At 39.7% G+C, this 12,033-nt stretch overlaps 1 long non-coding RNA gene across 1 annotated transcript in view; it reads left to right on the forward strand.

Annotated features, from left to right (window-relative positions):
* The first annotated feature begins 2,074 nt into the window (after window positions 1–2,074).
* Gm31592 (predicted gene, 31592) overlaps window positions 2,075–12,033 on the forward strand; it is a 64,752-nt gene continuing 54,793 nt past the window's right edge. The window contains exons 1-2 of the long non-coding RNA NR_152729.1: window positions 2,075–2,248; window positions 10,483–10,632. This is a non-coding gene — a long non-coding RNA (predicted gene, 31592). The remainder of the gene's footprint in view (window positions 2,249–10,482; window positions 10,633–12,033) is intronic.

Here is a 12,033-nt window from a genome sequence, read left to right on the forward strand (position 1 = left end):
TCCTTCCTTAGGAAGATGAGCAATCTAATCCACAACGGAAAGTTCCTGAAGTTATTGTAGATTGGAGTAGATTGGAGTTTTCAGGCAGGGTACAATTCTTCATTTCTGATCGTTTACGAGGTATGTATTTTTATCTTTAAAAATAAATTCTGGAATTCTTTTCCAAATTCATTTCCTTAGCAGTTCCTAGCACTACAAAGATATTTTTAAAAGATATTTATAAAACTCAATTCAATAGACAGTTAGGAGATATGAGCAGACTCCCAAAGTAGGAAAACAGAGGTGAGTTTGGGTGTGAGAGCTCTATGCTTCTGTAATTCTCACACCGTGAAGAGGGCTGGCGCAGGGCATCCCCATGCATGACATGACTCATCTGCCATGAGTGATATTTAACAGTTTTCAGCAGAGGTACGTCTTGACACTGTGGTTCTGGGACGACTTTTCTCACCACAAGCCTTTCCAGAAGAACACGGCTGTGGGGGGGGGGGGGGGGGGGAGGGGGCGGGGACGACCTTGACTTCCTAGTAACATTCTTTTAAAAACCCACTGCAGGGTACATGTTAGGAGTGGGGTTCCTCTTCATCCATTTCTGTTATTTTTAAAGACCAGTGTTTCTTAAACTTCGACTTGATTCTTCTGGGATATTTTAAGCTTCCCACTATGTTGTTCTTCAATTTTTCCCTCTTTGAGATTGGGAGAATATTCCTTTCTGGTGGTTCTCCTAACTTTACAATATTTCTTTCTTGATCAACTGGGCCAACCGTTCCCTCTCCATGCCACTTAGTAAACTAATTCCTTGAGGTAGAAACTGCTATCGTTCTCTCTTTACACATGAAAAATGTGAGACTTGTATCACAAGGCTAGCACTTAAAATGGCATCCACTCACTGGAATTCTGTTTCTGTGTTCCGTTCCTACCCATGCTTTTGTTTCTCTAGTGAGGTTGAGTCAGGTCATAGGGAATCTTGGAGACCTTTCTAATAAAGACCACACAGCTAAAAATCCTTTCTCCTTACATAGGATTTGCAGAGTGTCAGGCACAACCCTTAAGCTTCATTTGTATTAAACTCTCTAAGGCTCCTAGGAGGTAGGTTCAGTTAAGAAAGTTAAGCAATTGGCATGTCTCTGTAGGTAGCATGAATTCCAAAACTAATTTTGAGAAAGAGAGTTAGGAGGAGTGTGACAACATTCAACTACAGTAAAAATATAAATTCCAGGGCTAGAGAAATGGCTCACCACTTAAGATGGTTTTCTGCTCTTCCAGAAATCCCAGTTTAGCTCTCCGTACACATGCTAGGCAGCTCACTTGGGCATACATACTCATGTGTACATACCAACACACAGTCACCAGCCTGCCACTATATCGCTAAGGATGGTATAGATTCAAACTGTCAAAGCCCTAATCCAATCTGTTTGTGTTAGAGTGGTTACTTAGTCATTATACTGTTGCAGTAGATTATATGGGAAGAGACAGGGATGGGAGAGAGAGTGCTACTGTGCCAGGCAAGCAAGAGCATATACACAAATTATATATATTTTCTTTCAAGAAATATGGGGATAGATGGGAGGGATTGTATGGTAAATAGAAACACATCACTAGGCTGTTAAGGATGTCATATACTCAAAAATGGCCAAAGCCCTAATTAAGGGTAGGGTTAGAAACAATATGAGGTAGGAATGAATGTAGACTTAATGCAAGTTAAGCATTGCCCAACTATCCAAATGCAGTGGGTGGTTCACTGAAGGTGGTGGGAAACATAGAGTGACTGTTTGGGAGAGTCTTTGTCTGAGAGATTCCAAAAGCAGTGTGTTTAACTGTATCTTGAAATTTGGGTATTTAGCCTCTCACTCTGGCTCTGCGCCCTGTGAGTCTTAATTAACACCATTCTCCTGGGTAAGCGGTTACCCTGCCAGGAGCTACCCTGGCCTCTGCTGCTTTCCACAGATGATGCTTGCTGCTCTGTCCCCTTTTGCCTGCAGCCCAATCTGGCCAAGGGAAGGATATTTCAGCTGTTGGCTCGGTGGCCACTCCACAATTGCTGTTCAGCGACATGGCAACACCCTTCCCCTTCTGCCAGGCACCAGCTGCTGCATGCTGGGAAAAGAGGAACTTAAAATTGTTCTTGGCTGAGTCTTTCAGCAACTTGGCAGCCCTGAACTCATGGATATTTTGATACTTACCACACCCTGCCTGTCTCACCTACACTTCCTTGACTGATACTAAGATGCTGCAACTAGTATTAGCTCTGGTAAGTATAGCTTTTTATGGTGGATTTCTTCATCTTGTTGCCTATGAGCTTCTCTTACTTGGCAGTTAACAAATTTGTATGTTATGCCCACTATAATTATTACAGAATTATGTGGGATGCTGCAGACATAAGGCTGAATGAAACATATTTTGATGTTAAGGAAATCAGGCTATTTGAGGAATAGAGGAGGGACTTGATGAATAAGGTAAGGAATGGCTTATATAGCAGTGGGACACACAATGTATGATGGGGGCAGAGGGTGGGGAGGCACCATGGATGGCAAGTAATGATTGATCCACATAGAAACTGTGCTAAGGTATTGAAGATGGGTCTTCCATGATAAGGAGACAATGTTTACATAATATCGTGGTTGCTTTGAGGGATAGGGCAAGCAGGATGAGAGGGCTTATTTTGGGCATCAGTAGACTGTGCTTTGAGTTTGGATGGAAGCAAGTAGTTCTATGTGTCTACAACACAAAGGAGAGATGCTAGCGATGGGGACAAGTTTGGGAGAATGTTGGGAGGACGCTGAAGGGTGAATGTCAATGCATCGATAAACATAACCAGATGCAACTTTGGAAGGAGAGGATTCATTTCATCTTACACTTCCACATCATACTCCTTCCTTGAGGGAAGTCAGGGCTAGAACTCAAGGCAGAAACTGAAGCAACAAGCATGGAGGGCTGCTGCTAACACGCTCTCCATGGCTGGATTAACTCACTCTCTTACACAACCCAGGACTACCACCCTAGGAGCAGCACCACCTATGGTGAGTTAAGCTTCCGATATCAATTATTAATCAGAAAGACTTCTCACGGACTTGCCTCTAGGCTGGTCTGAAGGAGGCAGTTTCCAAACTGAGGGTCTCTCTTCCCAGGTGACTCGAGCTTGTGTCAAGTTGACAAAAAAATGAAGCAGCTCAAGAAGCAAAGGCGTAAATCATCAAAATCTTCGACATCATAATTCTAGAGCTTGGGACTGATCCACAAGATGACAGAAAGGCTTTCCCAGGTTTAAATGGGGGTGGAGTGTGTTATATTGTATTCTTAGACGTTATGCCGCAGCAGTGTGAAGATTAGAAGATTAGATGCAAAGAGCCAGAGAGGGAGGAGGAAGCTCTGTTGAGGCAGGCAGGCAGGCAAAACATGTGGAGAATGCATAAAACGTACTGTAAAAGTCAAGAGGAAATTCATTCATGGGTTTTATAAAAAGGTCAACTTGATGAGATTTGATGACTAAATTGAAAGAAAGGAAGAGATGACAATGATTTCCTAGGCACAGAACTTGACCCACTCTGAAAATAAATTTTCCAAAATATACTTTATTACATTGTCACATTAGTTTCTGTCTAATTTACTGCTGTGAAGAAGCACCATGACCAAGGCAAGTCTTATAAGGACAACACATAATTGGGGCTGGCTTACAGGTTCAGAGGTTTAGTCCATTAACATCAAGGCAGGAACATGGCAGCATCCAGGCAAGCATGGTGCAGTAGGAGCTGAGAGTCCTACATCTTCATCTGAAGGCTGCTAGCAGATACTGGCTTCTTGGAAGCTACAACAAGGGTCTTAAAGCTCACACCTACAGTGACATGCTTATTTCAACAGGGCCACACCTCTAATAGTGCCACTTCCTGGTACAAGCACATTCAAACCATCACAGCTCCCAAGACACCACAATCAACTTCCCTCAAATTTCTTGTCTTTTAGTTTCTTTTGTTCTAATGTTTTCTAACAATATTAAGTAAGTCTTTAAAACCTGAAGGGTCTGTCATTGGTAAAAACCAAACATCTTGTTGGCGATGAAGGATCTATGGCTGCTGGCCATAGAACCTTTCTGTTTGACACCCCACTCAGGAATACCTTCAATGTAAAGTCTTTGAAACACTTATCTGTTCCCCGTAGAATATATCATTCTTGTTTCCTTTTTGTAGCAGAAGGAAATGGCCCCAAAAGATGGTAAATCTCCTCCACTGTAACACATCCACCAATTAACTGGATTATTGGCCAGTATCAATTTTCCCTTTATTTGGAATTTTACCTAATCTTTGGATGACATCACTGAAGCCATGGCCATCATTCTCAGCAGCCTCTGTGTGCGCTCTCTCTCTCTTTTCCATTGAGAGTTAATCCTAACTATTTTCTCATTTTGCTCACTGCCTATTAACTCAAGGATTTATTAAGTTACAGCCAAGTGCTGACACTGGTCTAGCATCTTATCTTAGGGAAGGGAGTAGAAAAAAGTAGAGAAACACAGGCTCCTTACCTGTGGAGAGAGGAAACAGAAATGAGTACCTGAACAAATCAATAATCCAGATAACTTTAGAGATAGAAATGCTATAGAGGAAACAAACAGTATGAGTGTAATTAGAGAGGAGAGGGTGAGAAAATTGGTATTAGCCAATATGGAAGGCCATTTTGAGTCAGTAGTGAGAAAAAAGGACAACAGACAAATGGTGGGCTTGAGGTAGCACTTTCTGGACATATGTCCTAAGAAAGCTAAGTCTTGGGCTTTCCAGTGCAGATAAATGAGCCAAGTGTGTCTGCAGGCTGCTTCATAGCCCCTTGACTTATTTTATTATCTACTTTTCCATATTTGCACTCTGGGGTTCCCTGGCTAATTGGATTATTTGCATACATATTGTTTCTTGCAAAAATTCTACACTCCTTGAGGGCAAAGGAACATCATATACGTCATTTGTTTTCTTCACAAGCCTAGCACAATGCTGGAAGCTCTACTAGGTGCTCAATAAATTCTCACTAAATTCAATTGAATTTGCAGTAATAGGATTGTTTTTCATAATCTGAAGCAATGCCCACTAAACAACCCAGTGACACCGTTAAGAAAGATAAAAAATATAAATAAATAACAAAGGTAAGTCTTTCCACAAAGACTTGCAGTGTGCACTTTCATTTTAGTGGCTGTCATTCCCAAAGTTCTTAAACAGTCATTTTTGTTGAGGAAGTCATTTTCTGTGACAGCTATCCAGTTTTCAGTGAGAAAGCTGTGATGCCATTTGCAGCTGAAAAAATAAGAGAAAGAAAGAATGAAAGGAAGGAAGGAAAGAAGGGAGGGAGGGAGGGAGGGAGGGAGGGAGGGAGGGAGGGAGGGAAGAAGGAAGGAAGGAAGGGAAGAAGGAAGGAAGGAAGGAAAGGAGGGAGGGAAGAAGGAAGGAAGGAAGGTAGGAAAAATGTATCCAATAGTCATGAGAAAGGGAAATAGCATTGGGAAAGGGGTTCCTTGGGCAGAGAAAGGACCAATCATAATAAACATAGTGAGAGAGATTGGACTTTAACATTAGGTTGGACAGGAAACTCCAGAAGGAATGGATTCAAGAAAAAAAAAAAAGAGTTAATTGACTAAGGTGGCCAAGCCTGGACTGAATGAGAATGGACAGGAGACAAGGAGGATGACCGTTATGTTTCTTTTGGGAGGAGGAAGGCCCAGACAACCAGAGGATTATCCTGGATAATGTCAATGGGACGCCCAATCGTGGTTACGGCATCATCTTTCTTTGTGTATCCCTCAGTAGGCTCATAGACACACATTCTGACTGCATTAGCTCTTCTTGACTTTGTGTATTCTCTTGGTGTTATAAGGATCATTGCGACTATGACCCCTGCTGTTTCATAGCAACATCTAAAAGCATATTATCATTTCAAAGTGGCCCATCTTTCATAGCCATGATCTTAAAGTTTTCTCTTTCTGTTTCCACTATTTCCTTCCTTCAGGTATTTAGTAAACCATTGTACTATGGCCAACCATTTCCCCCTAATCATTAAATAAATAAAGATTCTTCTATAGATGGGGTTCCACTTTAGATTATGAGAATACAGTAGTGAAATAGACAGGTCTTTCCATACAAGAGGCAAGCACACATAGTGGTTAGAAAAGGAAAGGGATTATAAATAAATAAATAAATAAATAAATGCTCTTTTCATAAGAAAGGCCATAACCACCTAGGAGAAAGCAGAACAGTATGCTGAGCTATCATTTTCTTAGTTTTCAAATAGTAAAAACTCACTACAGGGCAGAATATGGGGGAAACATGGCTGATGGGAATATAGATTGGAACACTCCTTGTGGAGAAAAATTATGCACAAAGCTTTTGAATTAGTCTAGAAAGTAAGAGAACCTTCAAATGCCTAGAAGGAGAGTATGATAAAACAGACCCTACTAGGTAGTTGTCTTATCACTGGTCTAATGCTGTGAAGAGACACCATGACCAGGGCAAGTCATAAAAAAATGATGTTTTATTGGGAATTTGCTTAGCCAGGTCAAGTTATAGAAAAGAAGGCATTTAATTGGGGATCTGCTTAGAGTTTCAGAGGTTTTGTCCATTATCATCATGGAGAGGAACATGGTGGCATGCATGACATTGAAGCAGTAGCCAAGTGCCACATCAAAGCCCACCTCCAGTTACATATTTCCTCAAACAAGCCCACACTTGCTAACCCTTCTAATTCTTTCAACGAGTTCCATTCCTAGGTGACTAAGCATTTAAACACATTACAGTAAATATGGAGAGGGGAGGCACTCTTATTTAGAATACCACAGTAGTGAAACACCCTGTTGCTTTGGACAAACAAACCAGAATCTGACTCAAAACCAAAAGAAGACTACAGCTCTGTGCTCTCATGGAGGAAAGTCAAGAGTCTTGATGTGTGTTTAATATGAGCTTCATCCTATAAAATAAAATTTTAAAAAATGTTCCTTAATTCATATATGCATATTAGTCTTTATTTTTGTGGGGAAGCTGGAAATACACATAGGGATGTGGTAAGTGTGGGTATCTTCTGGGAAAAGGAAGGATAATGGGAGACTCCAACATTGTGCATAGTGATTAGCTTTGAAATCCTATAAAGAATTAGTTAATCAAGGTATTGTAAGCCACTCTTCTCTTGTCACTTACTCTATTGAGGGAAAAATATAAAGGGAAAAATGAGGGATATAACATCATGTCTAATAGGGATGACTACCAAGAATAAATAGTACTGAACAAGGGGAATGGAAGAGGTCCAATTTTCAAGGAAGTTCAAGAAGGGAAACTGATGAATGGAAACAACGTAGAAAGATAAATTTGGGTAAGTTTCAAAGAGCTTTGTAGCTACCTTGAGCATCTGTGATCTGGGCAGAGAGACTTGCAGTGTCAAGCACCAGGTGTCTGGAAAATACTTATTATACTAATGTATGAATAACTTGGGACTTCAACAGAGGTGGCCAAGGGCGAGACTCTGTGGCCCTCTGCCTTTAATGAAATCTAATGAAGGTTTTTTGTTTTTATTTATCTTTTGTTGCTCACTGAACTAGAAGACAATGAAAAACTCATGCTTGAGTAATTTTGGTCCCTTCTTTTCTGGGTTTCCCATTAACCATGACCAACAGTAAAAACCCTTTTTCATTCAGACGTTCCTTTCCACACAATATTCATTCTTGACTAAATATCACCACTGATTTGTTTTCTCTTTGACTGCTGTATGCCTAACGTTAGGTACCTCCACAAATTCAGTCTTCAGCTTTCCTCCAGCATCCCTAGATTGTCATGAATGTGTTCACTTTTGATTATTTGCCTGATGGATGACAGGGACAGCTGTAGACCCCTTCACTCTCAGCCACATCTCTATTATCACCCTACATTAAAAACAACCTCAGCTGCTGCTTCAACAATAACTATGGTCTCTGAAATGGTCTTGGCAGAGTCACATACCCTGTTCCTTCAAACTCATATCTCCACTTGTTGAACTTGATTTACCACTAATGTCATTCTTTTATTTGATCCACTGCAATCTCAGGAATTAATCCTGGTCTCTGAAAATCCCACACTCATCAGGTGCCTTAGTGTTTGAATGCTTTCTTTAAAAATATTCTAAACTAAATTTTAACTTAGCATTCAAAGCAACATGGTTCACTCTGTTATTTTTATACATACATGAAGTTTGTGTGTATGATTGTGGTCTGTGCTTGTGTTTGTGATACACACACACACACACACACACACACACACACCATCATCATCAAACTTCGTTTTTCATTAGTCCTACTCCCTCATTGCTGCCTTCCACTCTTTGTCCTCTTCTCTCTTTGACTTTGAGATAACAAATATTCCATCATTCTCTTTGTTTTTCCTTCTCTTGATATTGCTTTCTCCACTATTATGATTCACTGTTATTTTATGTTCTGCACTTGTTTTTGCATGTGTACACCACACCACACAGACATGCACACACACACACAAACAAACTTACACACACACTCATACAGAGAACACCACACCCACATACACATAACCCCTACACAAATACACATATACATACCACACGCCCAAACATACACACATACATATACACACATTACACACACTAGAGCTACATTTAGATCTTGGGATAGAGAAAGAGAGATATACAGAGAAACAGACACATAGGGAGAGAGTCAGATAGTGATAGACAGACACACAGAGAGAAGGACAGACACATAGAACCTCACAGAGAAAAGAAAGACAGACAGACATAGAAGCACTCTTGGCTTGGTATGAGCTTTTAAAATCCCTAAGTTTATGATAGGGCCATACCTCGTAATGCTTCTAATATTTTGAAATAGTGCTTCTTTCTAGTGACTGAGCATTCAAAAATAATAGTCTATGAGTACCATTATTAGTCAAACCACACAAACATACACACACACACACACACACACATCACATCACATCTTATAGACATACACACAGACACAACCACAACCACATACACACACAAATACCTCACACTCACAGATACACACATACACACCATCTCTCACACATGAACATATATATACACCCCATCCCACAGACATACATCACATACATACATATACACATACACACCATCCCTCCTATGCTCCCCACACATACATAAAAAATTAACCAATATTTTTCTGACAAGAAAAAACATGTAGTCTATGTTGATCTGGCATATTTTTCTTAAAATAATAATTTTCAACTGAGTTTTAATTCCCTGAAAATATTGCAACTTCCTCTTTATTTACAAGTAAACAAAATTATATTGTGGTTATATATATCACATATTTTTAAATTCGTACATCTACTAAGCCAAGGCACACAAAAGTGTCTCAATTCTAGTCCCACTTATTGAACCACATTGCTTCTGTCCATGACCAGTCCTTCACTCATTCTCATCTTGGTGTAATAGCATCAAAATGAAACTTAGTTCTCTGATTATATTCCCTTGCCTCCGCCCCAGCAACATACACACACACCGTCTTGATGTCTTGATTTCCAATAAATATAATTCCTCACGTTCATCCTCGGTTTAAATATCCTCTTTGTGTCCTTCAGATTTCAATCAGAATTTTTTGACAAGGGGCGCAAGGTTCCTTCTGAGGTGTTTCTGTTTATGTCTCTTGGAAAACATTTCCTAAACTCACTCTACCGTGTTATCTGCAGGTTGGGTTATAATAGAAAGTAACTCCACTACAATAGAAGTTTCCTGAACTTCTGAAATTTCCACTGAATACTTGAAAGAGTTCTGGAAAACTGGTCACTATAATTGTCATTTCTTTCCAGCTCGCTTTTACTTCCTCTTTGGCAGGTGACAATTTTGATGAGTATTTAAAGTCCTCTCAGGAGTATTTTCTTTCACTCTGAGTTATGAACTCTGTGTGGAAAGCAAATCAAGTTTTAGATATCATCTTTGGGCCAGAGTGGATGTTAGACAGTCTTAAGGCTGTCCCCATCTCTGTCTGGAATGGCCCTTTCTCTACTGTATGCCAGATGTTGTAGTTTGCTTTCAGACATACAGAATATGTCAACCTGATTATGTTATCCAAGGTTGTCATTGTCCATTTTTTTCTGTAACTGCTCTATCTCTATTAAAAGCAAGCTATAAGGATGCAGAGAACCCCAGAAGGGATTGGGGATATCTTATTGTTGCCATTTATCAAGAAGCTGAGGGCAACACTATGGCTAACTGTAAAGAATTGCACACAGTCAATATTCACGTGTCCTTAGAGGAGGACCCATCTCTAGCCAAGTCTCGGATATATAACCCAGTCACCACCATGGTCTTCTAAGACTCTAGGAGAGGATCTAACCTAATAGTCCCTAAAATTTGACCTGCAGGAGCTAGTAGGTAGCAAATGGGTATTGTTCTGCTTTTAAAGCTGTTCAAGTTTCTCAATGCTATTATGCAGTGATAGATGCCTACTACATTATATGGCTGTACTCTAATCCCCCACAGGCCTTTCCTACAATATTGAAGTTCCTGTTTGCTCTGTGTCTCTTCTCTGGCTCTGAAGATGGGCACTGATGATGAGAGTTCTCTTTTCATTCCGAGAATCTTCTACAACATGACCCGAACACCACAGGACTCTGTTGGTGTTTGGTACAGGTATATTGAATGCATTTTTCTCTTACAGCACTTTGGAATACTCTATACCAATGTGATTAAAATTCTGATTGGGTTCCAAAGGACAGAAGTTGTTTTTTTCAAATGTATGAAAATGAAATGGTTCGGAGCAAGTTGGAAATGACAAGTGTGTGCCGATGTGTACCTAAAGTTAGCTTTTCAACGGCATCATTTTGATTAATGAGACCCTTCATTTGTTCAGTCACCAGGGAAAAATTTAAAGAGATCTCTTTCCTATTATGGTCTACTTTCAAAAGCACAGCTTCCTCATTATGAATAATCAAACACCACTCAGAAGGAAGGGCAAACTTGAAATGACAAACTTTGAGCTTTTAAAGCCTTACTATGCAAGCGAAGGGAAAGGCCTTGCAATAAAAGCAATGCTATGCTTTTACTTGGGTAATTTAATACTTTGAAAAGTGACACTGTTCTTGTCCCAACATCTGGTCAACTAATCCATTTGAGAAGTCTCATGGCTGAGAATATTTCTGTCATCATTATCTTTTCTTTTTTTTTTTTAAGTGTTTCATAAAGCCAAATCTTGTGCCTCGTTGCTTTTGTTGTTGTGAGTGTGTTCCCACAAGATCACAACACAAACTTCAGAAAGAAGTCACACGTCGTTTAGCATAATATTTATTTTCTCATTAGGTAATCAATAGATATTTACTGATGAGAATTAAGTAGTGAGGCCTTCAAAGGCAAACAGCAGAGGTTTGGTCACCTTTCCCAATGTTGCACACTGTAAGGTTTCAAAGCTGCTTGTATTGTTTCCTGGGCACAAAGGTTCCCATAAGGACTAAGGGGATCTCATCACAACTGTCACAGGTCATACTGGATCTCCGGACCAATGTGAGGAAAGGAATAGGAAATATAGATATGAATATTGAAAGGAAAGAAAAGACTAAATTAAAAAAGAATTGTTCAATGAAATGGCTGAAATGGCTAAACAAAAGTCAGTAACAGTAGATTTTAGAAAAGTAATTCACAACCAGAAAATTTAATAAAAATTGAAATGTCAATAGTAATAAGTATAAAGAATACCAAGTAGGAGTACTCAAGATTAACATGGAGAAAATTCTGAACTTGAGTAAAGCAGAGAGCATCCTCTCAATCAAGGAAGCCATGGTTTATGAGTGTTTTAATCTCAACAAAAGCATAGTTTTTGAGAAGTCGAGTGAAAAGTCTAAAATGTGTATTTGAAAAATAAATGTCATAATAATGGAGACAACGTTGAAAAACATAGTTAAGAGCCAAGGGCTAAGGGCTTTCCTTGTTGACACTGAGCCATAGCAAAACCATAGTGGAGGTACCAATGATATTATCTTATTAATTAAATGAAGCTAGGGACATCACAGTCATGGTCCAGACAGGGCTCACTTGCTC

This window comes from Mus musculus, chromosome 10 (assembly GCF_000001635.26).
Source record: "Mus musculus strain C57BL/6J chromosome 10, GRCm38.p6 C57BL/6J".
NCBI classification, from domain to species: domain Eukaryota; kingdom Metazoa; phylum Chordata; class Mammalia; order Rodentia; family Muridae; genus Mus; species Mus musculus.